The sequence below is a fragment of the Hyla sarda genome, chromosome 3 (assembly GCF_029499605.1).
Source record: "Hyla sarda isolate aHylSar1 chromosome 3, aHylSar1.hap1, whole genome shotgun sequence".
Lineage (NCBI taxonomy): Eukaryota > Metazoa > Chordata > Amphibia > Anura > Hylidae > Hyla > Hyla sarda.
In genome coordinates this window covers 118,075,273-118,095,960 of record NC_079191.1, presented here as the reverse complement: position 1 = coordinate 118,095,960, position 20,688 = coordinate 118,075,273, and positions in this window count along the sequence as shown.

Below are 20,688 nucleotides of genomic sequence, written 5' to 3'. Positions count from 1 at the left end.
TGCAGAAGTAGAATGTGCTCCTGTCCAAGTTTTCAAGTGGTGGACTCTGCACCTTTCAGAGAATTGATGGCTTGTGCCGAGTCGAGGTGGAGAATCCCAAGCCGTCATTTCTTTCCGAAGAAGGCAGTACCAGCCCTGCATAAGTTTGTACAAGAGAAGGTGGGCCAGTCCTTGAGCCTGACGGTGTGTTCAAAAGTGCACGGCAGCGCCGACGTGTGGAGCTGTAACTACGGGCAGGGACATTACATGTCTTTTACAGCCCACTGAGTAAATGTGGTTCCTGCACAGCCACAACAGCAACTTGGACAGGTCACACCGCTTCCTCCTCCACGCTCTCGCTCTCAAGCAGTTGGTCATGTTACAGTGTAAAACGCCGCCTTCTCACCCTCCACCGTGTCCTTGGCCTCCACTGCACGTCCAAATCTCGGTGGCCCTTCATCGTACCATGTGTGTAGGGCACGGCGGTGTCAAGCTGTTCTTCACATGGTTTGCCTTGGCAAAAAGTCTTGGAAACAATGGCCGGTCAGGGCAATGGAGACGTTGCACCTACATCTCACGGCCACATGAGCCCTGTGGGGGCTTGTTGGATTTGGTCCTTCGTACCCACACGCTGGGGTCAGGGACACTCAAAGTTTGATTTAAATTAAAAAAAAAAAAAAATCAGACATTTCAATGGTCTCCTCATGCATCAGCCAACTCCAGGCTGTGTTATCCAGGCTATATATGGTTTACTGATGCCGCTGTGGGCCTGGGTCTGGGAATTTCAAATTTTCTCACAGGTAGCACCCGCTATCCAAAATCTTTTTCAAAAATTTCTAAAATTGTTGTGCTTTTTGGGGGGGATTGTGACGCCCTGTTGTGTACTCGTGCATCAGCCAACTCCAGACTGTGTTATTCAGGCAACATATGGTTTACTGATGTTGCTGTGGGGGCTTGATGGATTTGGTCCTTCATACCCACACGATGGGGTCCGGGCCCCTCAAAGTTTGATTTTAATTTCAAATAAAAAAATCTGACATTTCAATGGTCTCCTCATGCATCAGCCAACTCCAGGCTGTGTCATTCAGGCAATATATGGGTTACTGATGCCGCTGTGGGGCCTGGGTCTGGGAATTCAAATTTTCTCATAGGTAGCACCCGCTTTCCAAAATCTATTAAAAAAAATTCTAAATTTGTTGTGTTTTTTTAAATTTTTTATTTATTTATTTTTTTTTTGGGGGGGGGGGGGGGGGATTGTGAAGCCCTGCTGTGTACTCGTGCATCAGCCAACTCCAGGCTGTGTCATTCAGGCAATATTTGGCTTACTGATGCCGCTGCTGGGCCTGGGTCTAGGAAATTAAAATGTTATCATAGGTAGCACCCGCTATCCAAAATCTTCAGTTTAAATTTCTAAATTCATCTTTTAATCTTAGGAATTGTGAAGGCCTAGTGCCTACTCATGCTGCTGGCAACTCCGGGCTGTGCCATTCATCCACTTTATGGTCTCCTCATGCTGCCAACACCTCCATGCTGTGTCATTCAGCCACTATATGGTCTCCTCATGCTGACAACATGTCCATGCTGTGTCATTCAGCCACTTTATGGTCTCCTCATGCTGCAAACACCTCCACGCTGTTTCATTCAGCCACTATATGGTGTGCTCATGCTTCAGCCTCATCCAAGCTGTCTCATTCAGCCACTATATGGTGTCCTCATGCTGCCAACACCTCCACGCTGTGCCATTCAGCCACAATATGGTCTCCTCATGCTGCCAACACCTCCACGCTGTGTCATTAAGTCACTATATGGTCTCCTGACACTGATGACACCACCAGGCTCTGTCATTGTGCTGCTGTGCGGCAGTGATTCTAAAAGCGATGCCGGTAATCTGCATGCTATTCTGAATAACAGTATTATTTCACTACCCCAGCACACTCCATATGCGTTTTACAACACAGCAAAGTGTTCTATACCCCTATTGAGGCTGTATGTAGGCTAGAAATAGCCTTTTTTTTTATATAGATTCGCCGTGAAAAAATTTGGATCGAAACAAACTTTTTCGGAAAATTTGGCGAAGCAGCCGAATCGAATTTTCCAAAAGTTCGCTCATCTCTAGTTCTGAAGGTGAGATCACCTAATTGTAAGTCTTTATAGAAGTAAATAAACCGTGAAAAAAACATAGTAAAATTATTCCTCAGGGAAAGAAATGTGTGTAGTAGGGGATGCTTCATATAGCCAAATATTTAGCCTTAAAAATGAAGTAGTGCTTTCACAGTGAAAAATAAATCAATAATTCGGAGAAAATTAAACATTGATCCAAATGTACAGTGACTTGCATACACAACTTCTCTAGGGTTTTATTTTTTAGAGACCTGAGCTTGGAAAAAACAAATTCTACAAGTTCAAATTGTTACTCAAACAGAAATAATTTCCTTGTAATTTAATTAAAGGGAACCTGTCACTGTTTCTATGTTGCTGACATAGGGCTCCAAGCCTTTAAAGGGGTACTCCGGTGCTTAAACATCTTATCCCCTATCCAAAAGATAGGAGATAAGATGCCTGATCGCAGGAGTCCCGCTGATGGGGACCCCCGTGATCTTGCACACGGCACCCCGTTTGTAATCAGTCCCTGTAGCGTGTTCGCTCCGGGTCTGATTACTGTCGATCACGGGGCCGGCGGCGTGTGACGTCACGCCTCTGCCCCCGTGTGACCTCATGCTCCGCCCCTCAATGCAATTCTATGGGAGGGGGCGTGATAGACTTGCATTGAGGGGCGGGGTGTGACGTCACATGGGGGCGGAGGTGTGACGTCACACGCCGTCGGCCCTGTGGTCGCCGCTAATTAGACCCAGAGCGAATACGCTGCGGGCACTGATAACAAACGGGGTGCCGTGTGCAAGATCACGGGGGTCCCCAGCGGCGGGACTCCTGCAATCAGGCATCTTATCCCCTATCTTTAGATAGGGGATAAGATGTTAAAGCACCGGAGTACCCCTTTAAGGCTGTCCCTGGCAGCTGGATTTAAAGTTCTCTCCCTAAAAGCAAATAGTGTTTCAGGTAACTTCAAGAACTTCTCCTAGGGGGATGAATGGGTGCTGCCACAAATGGTGATAAAACCAAAATAATGATAAAAAGTACAGTATAATGTGGCATATTTCATGTACAACATGTTTCAGAGCTGATCTGGTTCCTTCTACAGGTATGTCTTGTACCTGTGGAAGGACCTGGATAAGATTTGAAACACATCGTATGTGACTATGATCATTTGTGGAAGCACTCTGTCATCCTCTAAGAGGAGTTTTTGGAACAGGAGCAGCAGCCTGGCTTCATTTGCCGTACACCTGTTTACTTGTTTATGCAAGTTGTGCCAGTGTAATGAAGAAAACTGTGTCCCTGTAGTGGAATGTGACCCTCCGCACAGGGACACAGTTTTCTGATTTATAGCTTGCTCCTTCTCACTCCATCCCCACTATCCTCTCTCAGGGGGACAGGGACACAGTTTTCAACCCTCTCTCAGGGGGACAGGGACACAGTTTCTCTGCACATCTCCCGCCGCTTAGACAGACTGTGGAGCGCAGCCAGAGGAGCGCTCCACAGCCTTTCTCCCACCCACCCGCACATCTATTACCCGTGCTGCACATCTACCATCCACCGCTACCTGTTGCAAGACTACAACTCCCACAGCATGCCCTTACAGTGAGATCATGCTGGGGGTTGTAACCTTGCAAAGAATAGTGGATATGCAGCGTGGACGGATGGGAGAAAGGCTGGGAGAAGTGTGGAAAAACTGTGTCCTCATCGCCCTAAGAGAGAGTATAATGCGGATGGAGTAAGAGAGAGTAGGCTGTAAAGTAGAAAACTGTGTCTAGGGGCATTTGCACATCGAATAGACGAGTAGTATTTTGGTATAAACCTCTATACATAAATACAATAGATTCACACAGGGGAGAGCTCTGTTTTTGCGCTTTTTCCTATAAAAACAAATAGGGAGGTATCTATCAGTCAAGGCTGGCTAGATTGCCCTTCTGGTTTGAAGCCCTGTTTCCTGTCCAAGTTATAGCTATGATAAAGGATGATTCCACTGAAATGGTGTGCTAAAGCTGCAGTTCAAAGCAATATATTACAGGAGTTTAACATTAGAGCATATTTGTATGCGGTCTGAAACCTAGTTTTTCAAATTGCTGCACAAAACTTAATATGTAGCGCACACCATTTTATAAATTTGTGCAAATGACAGGTTGTCTTTGAATAGTGCAAACAAGGGTAAAATGCCAGTTGTATTCTAGAATACATTTGTGCTATAACAATTTTTTTTGTACAAGTGATAAAGTCATCGCACTAACCAGTGCATCTTCTAACCCCGCCCCCTGGAAGAGCAGAACAAAAAAAATGATGAAGTCAGCGCAGGCTACATGGAAATAGTGAAAAATTTGATGACAATTACCTAAATTCAATTAAATTCAATGTGCAAAACAACCTCCCCCATTGTGTTGGATACAATCTTGTGGACTGCAGCTGCCACTTAATAGCTAAAAGTAATCAGTAGCACTGCAAAAAAATATAATAATAATAATAATAATATACAAATAAAACAAGTATAAGCCCATCTCCTCTCACTGCACCCCATTATTACCAAGGTTAATTTGTTATTACCCTCTAGTGGTGTGATATATATAAGTAATTTGTCTTCTGGATTAATATGTGTTCATCAGTAGGCCCTCATCAGGAGGCTGGTGCTCTGTGAACTACGTGTTCTAGTGTGCACTCTCTTCTTGTTGAATATTCCTTCTCCCCACCACTAGGGGTGCTGCTGTTTCTAAAGCTCCACGACCCTCTCCCCTCAAAGAGCTGTCAGTTAGTTGAGTAAAGGGTGGGTGCCATGCAGTGCTGCGCTCTTCATCTAGATTCCTTGGTTACCATCTGTTTGGATTTGCCACTGCCAGCACAGAAATCCCTCATCACTGCGCCCTCATCCAGTGGATGCTCTAGGCCAGAGCCTACCTTGCCTAAAGGTACTGCTGGCCCTAAAGCTAAGGATGCTTTAATCATTCCTAGCTCACTGCCAGTAGATCCCCCCCTCTCCTGCACTACAGCAAGCCAACACTGCTGGACACAGTGCTAACTTGCATGCCAATTTCTGACTGCTATAAAGCTTCCTGGGCAAAAACAAAAAGGGCACCAGATTTAGGTGCAGGGCCATCTACATAGAGATTGTGAAGCAAATGTTGCACACCCTGTGCTTCTGCCTGGGAAACTCTGTAAAAGTTAGCAGGGGCAATGCCAGAGAGGCAATTATGGTTTTTAGTTTGTTTAAATCTTTATTTACAATTTTTTTTCTTTTTTCTTTTACAGGAAGACGATCAGGACTATTTTGAATCAAGATTAAGCTATGTCAAGTCAATAAATAAAGAAAAATATTTTTATTTGTTTACTTAATTAAATGGGTAACAAGTAGAGATGAGTGAATCGAATCTGGCAAATCTGAACTCGTTGCCAGTTTCAGGAAAAATTTGATTTGCAACGAATGTGAATATCGGTGCGATTTGATCACTTCATTAAACTCCATTTAGTGCAGTGCAAGCTCAAGGGAAAGAGAGCAGTGTGTGTTGCACAGAAAATCATTCTTACTGCAGCGATTCACCTCCCAGTCACTACAGCGTTCTATTACAGAGAGCAGTGTGTAGCAAAGAACAGCAGTGATTCAGCTCAAGCACAAGTCCTGCCTAAAAGCACTGATAGGGAAGGGAGTGAAATTAAGATAGAAAGTGCAATTTTAAGTATAGTACACAGCGACTGTATGCTGCAGCATAAGTGCATACCACATACATCTAAGGGGTATACTATTTTGTTCCTGTTAAAGTCTCAAGGGCCTAGATACTGTGAAAGGCAAGGCAAAAGTACTCACTGGCTGGTGTTGTACACAAATACTTTTTTAAGCGTACTGTAGCGCATTTTTCTCCCCTCATAAGTGCATACCACATACGTACATCTAAGTGGTGCAATATTTTATTTCTGTTAAAGCCCCAAGGTCCTAGATACTGTTAAAGGCCAGGAAAAAGTACTCAACGGCTGGTGTTGTACACAAATACTTTGTTAAGCGTACTCGAGCGCATTTTCCTCCTATCATAAGTGCCTACCACATACATACATCTAAGGGGTGTACCTTTTTGTTCCTGTTAAAGTCTTAAGGGCCTAGTTACTGTGAAAGGCCAGCCAAAAGTACACACCTGCTGCTGTTATAGACAAATACTGTTTTAAGCGTAGTGAAGTGTATTGTACTCCCCTCATATATGCACAAAGTATGTCAGACTGAGAAGTGCCAGGATGTGCACAGAGGAGTGGCAGAGGCCTAAATCCATCAGGTGCATGCAGAGGTCGCAGCAGACTAGGGGCGAGTGGCAGCAGGAGTTGCAGCGAGAGGCCTGAGCTTCTGGTATCAGCTAGCGGTCGTGTCTCGACCAGCAACCCATCTGCTGTCATTGACTGATACACTTGGTCATCCACTTCATCACAAGTGACCTCTGACACACCCAGTCAACAGTCGGTGGGTTCCTCAGACACAACCATCAGTTGGCATGGCCCGGGAGCAGACCCTGTCCTCCAATTGCCTCTGTCCTATGCTGTGCTGACTTTTTAGTCAGGAGGATCTACTAGAGGACAATCAGAAGCCAAGCGAAGAAGTGGAGGAGAAAACCCCTGCTTCCTTTGCATGGGCAAGTAGTGATGAAGAGAGTGGCGTGGTAGGTGGTGTTAGGAGTGTTCAGGCTCCTGAAGCACACACTGTTTAGGAACCTGAGGAGGACATCAGTGACGTGCTGACACATCTCAATGATGATGAAGCCGATAGCAATTGAGAGCCGGGTGCAGAAGGGATTTCATCATCAGGAAAAGAGGGTGGCAGTTTGTTCGTGAGGCAGCAGTTGAGCAGGCAAGGTGGTAGCATGGTTAAAAGTCAGCATGGTGGCAGCAGTGGGAAGTTTGGAGGCAAACATGCCCGGGGTAGACTACCTGATGTGTGGCAGCCTACCTGCCCGGGAGGTAGTGAACAGGGGTTCCTGGAGTTGGCGGCTACTCTGCGTTCTGGAAGTATTTAATCAGGTATCCGGAGGATGTTAACATGGCCACATGCAATTAAAAAAAAAAATATTAAATCTTTTAAATTGTGAGGCCCTTTGGTCTAGTCAAGCTGCTGCCACCTCCAGGCTGTGTCATTCTGTCACCATATGGTCTACTCTTGCTGCTGCCACCTCCAGGCTTGGTCATTCTGCCACATTTTGGTCTCCTCATGCTGGTGCCACCTCACAGCTGTGTCATTTTGCCGCCAAGTGGTCACCTCATGCTGCTTGGACATCACCTAAAAAGTTTTATTGTAGCACTAGCTACCATAAATCTTCAATTAAAATTTCAAAATGTATCTTTTAATCTTTGGAATTGTGAGGCCCTATGGTCTCCTCATGCAGCTGCCACCTCCAGGCTGGACCATTATGCCACCATATGCTGTTGGCATCTTAGATTAAAAATGTAAAAATTTTCATAGCTTCAATTAAAATTTTACAAAATATCTTTAATCTTCTCTATTGTGAGGCCCTATGCTCTCGTCGGGCTGATGCCACCTCTAGGCTCTGTCAAAGTAAACGTCGGGATATTCAATTTGTTAATCTAATATAAATCATAAATTGAAATTTAAAAAAATCGATGTCAACTTTTCAAGACTGAGGCCCTATGGTCATTGATGTAATATATTACCCATGGAATTACAACAAGAATCCAATGAAACAGGTTGAAGCGATTACAATGAACCATAAATGATTAAATGAAACATTAGCACTTTCACAGTCAGGGGGGGCGCTGAGTGGCAGGGGTTGGAACAGGTGGTATCTCGCCTGGCAGAGGACCGCCAGCTCGATGCTCACCAGAATGGGTACTCAAATTTTTTTTTTAGAAATTCTAATTAAATTAATTAAAAAATACATTTAAAATCTCTTTAATCTCTTCAATTTTGATGCTATATGGTCTCCCCGCTGCCACATCCACATGCCGCTATGCGGCAGTGATTCTAATAGCGATGCCTGTAATCTGCATGTCATACTGAATAACAGTATTATCTCACTAACACAGCACCCTCCCTAAGCGTGTTAGGACAGGGCAAAGTGTTCTACACCCCTATTGAGGCTATATGGTCTCCTCATGCTTCCGCCACCTCCATGCTGTGTCATTCAGCCACTATATGGTCTCCTTATGCTGCCGCCAACTCCAGGCTGTGTGATTCAGCCACTATGTGGTCTCCTTATGCTGCTGCCACCTCCATGCTGTGTCATTCAGCCACTATATGGTCTCCTCATGCTTCCGCCATTTCCAGGCTGTGTCATTCAGCCACTATATGGTCTCCTCATGCTGCCGCCACCTCCATGCAGTGTCATTTATCCACTATATGTTCTCCTCATGCTGCCGCCACCTCCACACTGTGTCATTCAGCCACTATATGTTCTCCTCATGCTGCTGCAAACTCCTGGCTGTGTCATTCAGCCCCTATGTGTTTTCCTCAAGCTACTGCCAACTCCAGGCTGTGTCATTGTGCCACTATGTGGTCTCAGCATGCTGCCGCCAACTCCCGGCTGTGTCATTTTGCCACTATATGGTCTCCTCATGCTGCCTCACACTCCAGGCTGTTGTCATTCAGTCACTATATGGTCTCTTCATACTGATGCCACCTCCAGGCTCTGTCATTGTGCCACTCTGCAACAGTGATTCTAATAGTGACACCTCTGATCTGCATGTCATACTGAATAACAGTATTTTTTCACTAACCCAGCACACACCCTATGCGTATTACAGCAAGGCAAAGTGTTCTACCCCCTATTGAGGCTCTCTGTAGGCCAGAAATAGCTTTCTTTTAACAGTGATTCATCACAAATAAATTCGGACCAAACCAAATTTTTTCGGAAGATTCGGAGAATCAGCCAAATCGAATTTAAAAAAAAATTGCTCATCTCTAGTAACAAGGTGTGGGATGTTATTTCAATAAAGTTTTTCTTTAACCTGGTGTATGTTTTTTTTTTTATTATTTATTTTCAGCTTAATATGTGGGAAAAATCTAATAGATGGCATCCAATACTAAGCCCACAAAACAACTTCCCCCAGTACTCACTGGCACCAGGGGTACGGGGTAGATCAGGGTACTATAAGCATAGAGCAACATGGAAACTACATCAGCAAGTAAGCATCCCTAGCCTACTTCCAGTAGATTACAGACAGCCATGCTTTGTTGTGTGGCAACATGACTGTTATATGTGAGCAATATAAAATACAGTATGTGATCAAAACTGAGCACTAAAAGAATCAGGCTACTATGGATACAGATAAATGTGGCTGTAATTTCAGGTTCACAAAAGTATTTTTTTTTTTTTTACAGTCCAAAATTCTGAAGCCAATACACCCTTATGTGAGAAATATACTGGGAAGTTTTGTAAGATATTAATGAAATAGAAAACTGATCCATTCCAGTTACCCTATGTGGGAACTGTATTACAAAAAAAAAAAAAGAGAGAATGGCTGGCGCCAAACGAACATTCTTGGCCCGACATTTGCTATTGTATCTTCTTTCTTGCAAAGAATTATTCTTAAAAATCCATTAAGGTCATGTTTATGATTTTAGAGCTGTAAAAAATATATACATCTGAAATTAAAGGATCAAATATATGCCAAAGAGGCGTTGCGGTAAGATATGTCTCTAAATGCAGTCAGGGAATGTCAGCTGACAAAGTAATCTGCTTAGAGGTGGCCCTCGGGGCGTGATTCACAAGTGAAAATAAATATCCATCTTCAGATCATAGATAATAATAGCAAACAGTGGTAATAACTATGTGTGAAGAAAGGAATGCACAGCCATAACTGAGTATAGTCTGTTCTATAACTCAGATAATATATATCATATTGACCTTGAAGTGACAGGAAAGTCAGGTAAGAACTTTTAATAATGTTAAATAAATGATTATATGATAAAGTCATACAAGCAAAGAAGTATGTTTTAAAATTATGTTACACATTTTTTTTGTGAAAAAAAAATTATGCATTTACTTTTAAAAATAAATAAGTTACCATTCCGGTCCATAAGTTATATTGGGTATTGAAACTTAACTTGATACAAATGGATATAAGTGAGCTGCAATATTGGACATACTGCAGCCTTTAGACCAGTGTTTCCCAACCAGAGTTTCTCCAGAGTTTCAAAACTACAACTCCCAGCATGCCTTTTGGCTGTCTGGGCATGCTCAGCGATCGCACTGATATCTGCCATTAACCCCTCAGATGCTGTGACTAATAGATCACGCCATCTGCGGCTATGTAGCGCTTCCGGTGGATGATCTGATTGTCCGCAGCATGGCCGTAGGTCTCCTTACCTGCCTCCTACCATCACAGGTTCTTCTTCTCTAGTCTGCCCTCCAGCAGACCAGAGAAGTAAATCACAGATAACACTGACTAGTGCTACGGTATGCCTATGCTTAGCACTGATCAGTATCTGCAATCTAAAGATTGCAATATATAGTCCCTGTGGGGACTATGAAAATTTAAAAAAAAGTTAAGAACATTTTTATTAAAGGAGTAGTATTGTGAAAAATGTTTTCACCCTATTGTGCCCAGGCTGCAAAAAAACAAAAACAAAACAAATATTAACTCACCTTCCTCCGTTTCTCTGTTGCACCACGTGCATGGATCGCCACACTGCAGTCAGCGTATCATCAGCTGCAGTGATGTCCGCCTCGGCCAGTGATAAGCTGAGCGCAGTGTCACGTAAGCAGCCTGGGCTCCGCCTTCTTCCTGCTACCTGGGCTCCTTACATGACATTGTGCTTAGCCTATCACCGTCTAAGTAGGGACGTCACTGCGGCCGGCAATATGCTGACTGCAGTGTGACGACCAGAGCATGTGGAAGAAGGCAGGAGACCGGACCGGAGGACCAATGCAATATAGCGGTGCAACGGGGGAATGGAAGAAGGGGAATTAATGTTTGTTTTTTGTTTTTTTGTAGCCCTCGCACAATAGATGAAAACATTGTTCACAGTACTACTCCTTTTAAAAAAGAATAATCATCTCCTCCAATAAAAAATAAAATTCTTCTCTTTTCCAATTAAAAAAAAAGAGTAAAAAATAAATCAACATATAGATTTTCTCATATATCCCCGTATAAGGAAAAATAGAAAAGTTATAGGGATCAAAAAGGGACAATATTGTTCAATACATTTTTACTTCTTATTAAAGTAGTAAAATAATAGAAAAACTATATAAATTGGGCATTGTTTTAATCACATTGAGCTACAGAATATAAAGAACATATATAAGTATAAGTGGTAGGGTACAAAACCATGCAGATAGGAGGGAGAGAATAGTATTTATAATAAAATGGAATAAAACTATTGAGAATGAGGAGTGTGACGCTTCTTGGAACTGTTATGGAGAAGGAAAAAAGGGCTAAAATGACATGGGTGGCACGGGTATGTGTGCTATGGGGGAATGTGGATATGAAGAATCCTGGGAATAAATGGTGGAAGCTGAATAAAGGAAGGAACAGATACCAGGGAAATGGTAGTTGCATCACATGAAGGAAACGCACGGTTGTGCCAATATATGTGGTGATGGACTAAAAATGAAGGCTAAAATATAGCCCCAGGGGTATGGCAGGCTAGAAGAAAACTGAATGGCAATTCCATGTGAAAATGTGGAATGGAAGGATTAAGACTTGAGAAGGCATCTTCAGAGAAAATAAAATGTTGCGTAATAAAACGTATGCTAATGCAATTTGTGACGTGCACAAGTTAAAAAATGGGGGTTTATGAATTCAGTGTGTAGAAAGATAATTATGAGGTATTAATGGATAAAATTCATGCCTTCATTGAGGCCTCTGGGGGACAACGTGTTGAGCTTGTATATCCAGAAGGATTCACGTTGTTGCAAGCGTTCCATTCTATTGTGTAAATCTTCTGGGATACTCTCTATAGCTGTAAGACTGAAGGAAGAGAAGTCCTAATTGTGTACCTCATTCACATGCCAGGATACGCTATGGAGGAAGAATCCTTTCTGAACGTTGGACCTATGTTTGTTCATCCGAGATCTCAAATGTTGAATTGTGCGACCAGCGTACTGTAAATTGCATTTAGATTCCAACAGGGATACCACATATGTAGGGGAACAGTTTATTCCATCGCCTTAGGAGAAACGGCACAAAGAAGGACTACGTCACACAGAGCAATATCATATCTCGGAGGCTTATTGAGAAAGGCTATCCCAAAAAAGTAGTGACGTCAGCATATCAACGAGCCATAAAAGATGAAGAGTGCATGAAAACGGATGATAAAGATAAGAAGAAAGAGCAGCAACCAGATTTCAAGCATAATTTTATCACCACATACTCTACCAGACACAATACAGTGAGAAAAATCCTGGAAAGACACTGGAGGATATTACTACAAGACCCAATACTGCAGGAACACATTCCAAATAAACCACAACTAGCATTCAGAAGAGCAGCAACTTTAAAAAATAAATTAGCCCCCAGTAGGCTACGACACAGTAAACCTATAAAAAAAAAAGGATAGAGAATCTGCACCAGGTACCTGTAAATGTTACAGCAGCACCTGCAAGTGTTGCCAGAATATTAAAAACGGCACCAATACGTTCATGAGTAACGTCACAGGTGAATCCATCAAAATTAAGAACTGAATAAACTGTTCCACTACATATGTGGTATACCTGTTGGAATGTAAATGCAATTTACAGTATGTCGGTCGCACAATTCAACAGTTGAGATCGCGGATGAACAAAGGTCCAACGTTCAGAAAGGATTCTTCCTCCATAGCATATCCCGACATGCGAATGAGGTGCGCAATTAGGACTTCTCTTCCTTCAGTCTTACAGCTATAGAGAGTATCCCAGAAGATTTACACAATAGAAGGGAACGCTTACAACAACGTGAATCCTTCTGGATATACAAGCTCAACACGTTGTCCCCCAGAGGCTTCAATGAAGGCATGGATTTTATCCGTTAGTACCCCATAATTATCTTTCTACACACTGAATATCATGCCCATCCATACTCATTTTTACTCATTTTATATCTATTTATTATTCATTCATTCATCACTACGACTTCTTCATAAACCCCCATTTTTTTTTACTTGTGTGTGTCACAAATTGCATTAGCATACGTTTTATTACGCAACTTTTTATTCTCTCTCAAGATGCCTTCTTAAGTCTTAATCCCTCCATTCCACATTTTTACATGGAATTGCCATTCAATTTTCAATTTAACCCTGTGGCTACATTTTAGCCTTCATTTTTAGTCCATCACCACATATATTTGCACAACCATGCGTTTCCTTTATGCAATGCAACTACCAATTTCCTGGTATCTATTCCTTCCTTTAACCAGCTTCCACCATTTATTCACAGGGTCCTTCATATCCACATCCCCCCATAGCACACATACCCGTGCCACCCATGTCATTTTAGCCCTTTTTCCTTCTCCATAACAGTTCCAAGAAGCGTCACACTCCTCATTGTCAATTGTTTTATTCCACGTTATTCTAAATACTATTCTCTCCCTCCTTTCTGCATGGTTTTGTACCCTACCACTTATACTTTCCACACATATGTCCCGGCTACCTCACGGGGCCATGCGCTCCTATGATACAGCGCTCAGCAGTCATCACTAGTAAATTCCACAGTTGGCACATGCGCACCAAACTCCGAGTGACATTGGGCTGATGCACACAGCCGCATGGACTGCAGGAGCCCCGTTCTCCGCATCAGCACTCAAGGGAGTGCCATTCTTACATAGTATTCCACCAAGTTTTAATAATAAACATATTTTATGTATGAGGACATCATTGTATAGTTGTTTTTTGTGTTCCTTTGTGAATTTTATCAGTGTCTTCTCCCTGCATGACTTAGTTCCCTATAGCCCAGTGGGCGTGTCTGACTTTGTTACATAATTTTGCGCCATTATCACTGTATATAAAAACCAAGCTTGCTCCAATGTTTGTACACAAGTCTTTTACCTGATAAATAAGTTGCCTCGAAACGCGTTGTTTTGGCTTAAATAAAGAAACCATTGCACTTAAGAAGCAGATGTCTGTTTGGTTTGCGCTACAACCTGGCTTTTTCAAGATTTATTCACCATCTGTGCACTAAGGAGAAGCAGGGCTCAGTGCACTGAAGACTAGCAGGGCTCTGTGCACTAAGGACAAGCAGGGCTCTGTACACTTAGGACAAGCAGGGTTCTGTGCAGTAAGGGCAAGCAGAGCTATGTACACTGAGGACAAGCAGCGTTTTGTGCAGTGAGGACAAGTAGGGCTCTGTACACTGAGGACAAGCAGGGCTCTGTGCAGTGAGAACAAGCAGAGCTCTATACACTGAGGAAAAGCAGGGCTCTGTGCACTGAGGACAAGCAGGGCTCTTTGCACTAAGGACAAGCAGGGCTCCTTGCACTAAGGACAAGCAGGGCTCTGTACACTGAGGACAAGCTAGGCTATGTACACTGAGGACAAGCAGGGTTCTGTGCAGTGAGGACAAGCAGGGCTTTGTGCAGTAATGCTCTGTGACACACTCCCGGCTCGCACATCAGGATGATTGACAAGCCAGGAGCCTGCATAGAGCCCTGCCTATCCTGCCCTCACTTCCTGTATTTAGATTCCTCGTACAGACACACAGGCAATAGCTGCAGGGACAGCATTTCATCACCCAAAAATATATATATTTTTTATCAATATACATTACTAGAGCTGAGCGAACTTTTTTAAAATTGAATTTGGCCGATTCGCCGAATGTTTTGAAAAATTAGTTTTGATCCGAATTTATTTGCAGCAAATCTATATTAAAAATGGCTATTTCTGGCCTACAGAGAGCCTCAATAGGGTTGTAAAACACTTTGCTGTGTTCTAACACGCATGTGGAGTGTGCTGGGGTAGTGAAATAATATAGTTATTCAGAATGACACACATATTACCAGCATCGCTTTTAGAGTCAATGCTGCAGAGCGGCACAATGACAGAGCCTGGAGGTGGCATCAGTAGGAGGAGACCATATAGTGTCTGAATGACACAGCGTGGAGGTGTTGGCAGCATAAGGAGACCATATAGTGTCTGAATGACACAGCGTGGAAGTTTTGACAGCATGATGAGATCATATAGTGGCTAAATGACACAGCGTGGAGGTGATGGCAGCATGAGGAGACCATATAGTGGCTAAATGACACATCTTGGAGGTGTTGGCAGCATGAGGAGACCATATAGTGGCTGAATGACACAGCTGGGATGAGGCTGAAGCATGAGGAGACCATATAGTGGCTGAATGACACAGTGTGGAGGTGTTGGCAGTGAGGAGACCATATAGTGGCTGAATGACACAGCTTGGATGAGGCTGAAGCATGAGGCGACCATATAGTGGCTGAATGACACAGCATGGAGGTATTGGCATCAAGAGGAGACCATATAGTGGCTGAATGACACAGTGTGGAGTTGTTGGAAGGTGAGGAGACCATATAGTAACTGAATGACACAGCTTGGAGGTGTTGGCAGCATGAGGAGACCATATAGTGGCTGACTGACACAGCGTGGAGGTGATGGCAGCATGAGGAGACCATATAGTGGCTGAATGACACAGCTTGGATGAGGCTGAAGCTTGAGGAGACCATATATTGGCTGAATGACATATCGTGGAGGTGTTGGCAGCATGAGGAGACCATATAGTGGCTGAATGACACAGCATGGAGGTGTTGGCAGCAGGAGGAGACCACATAGTGGCTGAATGACTCAGCGTGGAGGTGTTGGCAGCATGAAGAGACCATATAGTGGCTGAATGACACAGCGTGGAGGTGATGGCAGCATGAGGAGACCATATAGTGGCTTAATGACACAGTGTGGAGGTGTTGGCAGCATGAGGAGACCATATAGTGGCTGAATGACATAGCGTGGAGGTGTTGGCAGCATGAGGAGACCATATAGTGGCTGAATGACACATCGTAGAGGTGTTGGCAGCATGAGGAGACCATATAGTGGCTGAATGACACAGCTTGGAGGTATTGGCTGCAAGAGGAGACCATATAGTGACTGAATGACACAGTGTGAGTGTTGAGGTGTTGGAAGGTGAGGAGACCATATAGTGACTGAATGACACAGCGTGGAGGTGTTGGCAGCATGAGGAGACCATATAGTGGCTGAATGACACAGCTTGGATGAGGTTAAAGCATGAGGAGACCATATAGTGCATGAATGACACAGCGTGGATGTGTTGGCAGCATGAGGAGACCATATAGTGAATGAATGACACAGCGTGGAGGTGTTGGCAGCATGAGGAGACCATATAGTGGCTGAATGACACAGCATGGAGGTGTTGGCAGCAGGAGGAGACCACATAGTGGCTGAATGACTCAGCGTGGAGGTGTTGGCAGCATGAAGAGACCATATAGTGGCTGAATGACACAGCGTGGAGGTGATGGCAGCATGAGGAGACCATATAGTGGCTTAATGACACAGTGTGGAGGTTTAGCAGCATGAGGAGACCATATAGTGGCTGAATGACATAGCGTGGAGGTGCTGACAGCATGAGGAGACCATATAGTGGCTAAATGACACAGCTTGGAGGTGTTGGCAGCATGAGGAGACCATATAGTGGCTGAATGACACATCGTAGAGGTGTTGGCAGCATGAGGAGACCATATAGTGGCTTAATGACACAGCTTGGAGGTATTGGCTGCAAGAGGAGACCATATAGTGACTGAATGATACAGTGTGGAGGTGTTGGAAGGTGAGGAGACCATATAGTGACTGAATGACACAGCGTGGAGGTGTTGGCAGCATGAGGAGACCATATAGTGGCTGAATGACACAGCTTGGATGAGGTTAAAGCATGAGGAGACCATATAGTGCATGAATGACACAGCGTGGATGTGTTGGCAGCATGAGGAGACCATATAGTGAATGAATGACACAGCGTGGAGGTGTTGGCAGCATGAGGAGACCATATAGTGGCTGAATGACACAGCATGGAGGTGTTGGCAGCAGGAGGAGACCACATAGTGGCTGAATGACTCAGCGTGTAGGTGTAGGCAGCATGAAGAGACCATATAGTGGCTGAATGACACAGCGTGGAGGTGATGGCAGCATGAGGAGACCACACAGTGTGGAGGTGTTGGCAGCATGAGGAGACCATATAGTGGCTAAATGACACAGCATGGAGGTGTTGGCAGCATGAGGAGACCATATAGTGGCTGAATGACACAGCTTGGATGAGGCTGAAGCATGAGGAGACCATATAGTGGCTGAATGACACATCGTGGAGGTGTTGGCAGCATGAGGAGACCATATAGTGTCTAAATGACACAGCGTGGAGGTGTTGGCAGCATGAGGAGACCATATAGTGGCTGAATGACACAGCTTGGATGAGGCTGAAGCATGAGGAGACCATATAGTGGCTGAATGACACATCGTGGAGGTGTTGGCAGCATGAGGAGACCATATAGTGGCTGAATGACACAGCTTGGATGAGGCTGAAGCATGAGGAGACCCCATAGTGGCTGAATGACTCAGCGTGGAGGTGTTGGCAGCATGAGGAGACCATATAGTGGCTGAATGACACAGCATGGAGGTGTTAGCAGCATTAGGAGACCATATAGTGGCTGAATGACACAGCTTGGATGAGGAGACCATATAGTGGCTGAATGACACAGCTTGGATGAGGAGACCATATAGTGGCTGAATGACACAGCGTGGAGGTGTTGGCAGCATGAGCAGACCATAAAGTGGCTGAATGACACTGCGTGGAGGTGTTGGCAGCATGAGGAGACCATATAGTGGGTAAATGACGCAGCCAAGTAGTTCCTGAAACACACAGCCTGGATCAGGCAGCAGGATGCGTTCATAAGAGGGATTCACAACCCCTAACATTAAAAGATCAATGTTGAAATCTCTGTTGAGCATGTATGTTTGCGAGTGCTACCATAAAAAAAAATTGTAGGTAATATCCAAGACAGTCCCAGCAGCATCAGAAAACAATATATTGGCTGAATGACACAGCCTGGAGGTGGGCAAAGCATAAGGAGCCCATATAGTGTCTGAATGGTACAGCCTGGAAGTGGCCGAAGCATGATGAGACCATTGAAATGTATGATTTTGAAATTTAAATTTAAGATTTTGAAATTTAAATTTCACTACTCTGCATGAAATACTTATTTCATATATGAGGGGAGTACAATACGCTTCACTTCGCTTAATTTGTCTAGAACAGCAGCAGGTGTGCACTATTGGCTATCCTCTCACAGTATATAGACACTTGACAGATTAACAATTACAAAATAGTATACTACTTAGATGTAGGTATGTGGTATGCACTTATGAGTGCAGAAAAATGTGCTACAGTATGCTTAAAAATACTTGTTTACCAGTGTTTACCCAGATTCCAAAATTCCTTTATAATCAGAAATTGTCAGAATACACCCTGACATTCAAAATAATAAAATGGTACATACATTCTCTGAAGGAAAGCATCCTTCATTAGATGACAATATGAGTATTGTGTGTTCCAGTTACATTAGCTCATCGGAGGAACATAAAAAAATGATACAGCTTAATTCTACAACTGAAGAACCACAACAAAGAATGAACGACTTAAAGCCTACTGGAGCTGAGGAACTTCAAAATGGTAAATCTACCACCTGGGATAGTCAGTCAATTCCAACAGCCGGTGGTCAGTATACACAGTTCCCTGTTTTTGCTAGTCCTTAGCAATATTCCTTTTATTATTGGACTGGTATCAACATGGTAATAATGCTGGGATAGTAACTCAAGGATAGCCACATGTTTCCTACAATACACAGTCAATATATGGAGACCATATAGTGGCTGAATGACACAGACTGTAGGTGGCTGAAGCATAAGGAGACCATATAGTGTCTGAATGGCACGGCCTGGATTTGGCAAAAGCATGGGGAGACCATTAAAATTTAAGAATTTTAAACAGAAATTTAAGATTTTTAAATTAAAATTGAACTTTTAACTCTCAAGTTTTAGTGTCCTGGGCCTCGGCGTGTGGGTACAAAGGACCAAATCTAACAAGGAGTCACATGTCACATGGCAGCACAATGACAGAGCCTGGAGGTGGCATCAATATGAAGAGACCATGTAGTGGCTTAATGACTGTCTGGAGTTTTTGGCAGCATAGGGAGACCATATAGTGTCTGAATGGCACAGCCTGGAGGTGGTTGAAGCATGAGGATACCATATAGTGGCTGAATGGCACAGCCTGGAGGTGGCATCAGGAGTCCTGAAAGTGACCCTAATGCAAGGATTTTCTGAAACTGGGGACCAGCACCTTAATTATATTTTGCAGTTTCCATGGCAGCACAATGAGAGCCCGGAGGTGGTAGCATCAGCATGAGGAGACCATAGAGCAGCACAATTAGAGAGCCTGGAGGTGTCAGCATCTGCATGAGGAGACCATATGGTGGCACAATGACAGAGCGTGAAGGCGGTAGCATCAGCATGAGGAGACCATAGAGCAGCACATTGAGAGAGCCTGGAGGTGGCAGCATCAGCATGAGGAGACCTTATGGAGGCACAATGACAGAGCCTGGAGATGGTAGCATTAGCATGGGTGGTAGAATTAGCATGAGGAGACCATAGAGCTCTACAGTACACTTAAAGTATCTGAGTACAACACCAGCCGATGAGTATTTTTGCCTGGACTTTCACCGTATGTAGGCCCTTGACAGATTAACAGGTACAAAATAGTACACTACTTAGATGTAGGTATGTAGTATGCACTGATGAGGGCAGAAAAATGTTCTACTGTACACTTAAAAAAGTATCTGAGTACAACACCAACTGGTGATTACTTTTGGCTGTCCTTTCACATTACGTAGGCTCTTGACAGATTAACAGGTACAAAATAGTAGACTACTTAGATGTACGTATCCGGTATGCACTGATGAGGGCAGAAAAATGTGCTACAGTACCCTTAAAAATATATATTTTTGTAAAGCACCAGCAGTACACAACAGTGATGCAGCCAAAAAAAGCTGTGTACTAAACACAAAATTGCACTGTCACAGACTATTAGGAATGGACTGCTGTGTATTATATCGTCTACAGACTAGTATAACTAGTGTTGCTCGCGAATATTCGCAATACGAATTTTATTCGCGAATATCGCATATTCGCGAATTCACGAATATTCGCGAATATAGCGCTATATATTCGTAATTACGAATATTCATTTTTTTTTTTTTCACAGTACACATCACAGTGATCACCCCTCTCTGCTTCCAGCTTGTGTGGTGTAAATAAGGCTCTAATACTACTGTGTGAGACTGGTGTGCGAATTTTCGCATATGTTATTTTCGCATACGCGAATATTCGCATATGCGAAAATAAAACGAGAATATTACGAATATGCGAATATTCGCCAATATATCGCGAATATTTGTCCATATATTCGCGAATATTCGCAAATTCGAATATGGCCTATGCCGTTCAACACTAAGTATAACCAGTAGATGATTTTTTGTGGAACAAAGACATTGAATTGCGCTGAAAAATTATGCCTGCCTCCTCTGCTAAGGTTTATGACGTTGATGCAGCTTGTTGAAATGTGTGAGGCAACACACAGCTATGTGCCCCTCTCTGTAATACTATACCAAAGAAAGTGACTGGGAGGTTAA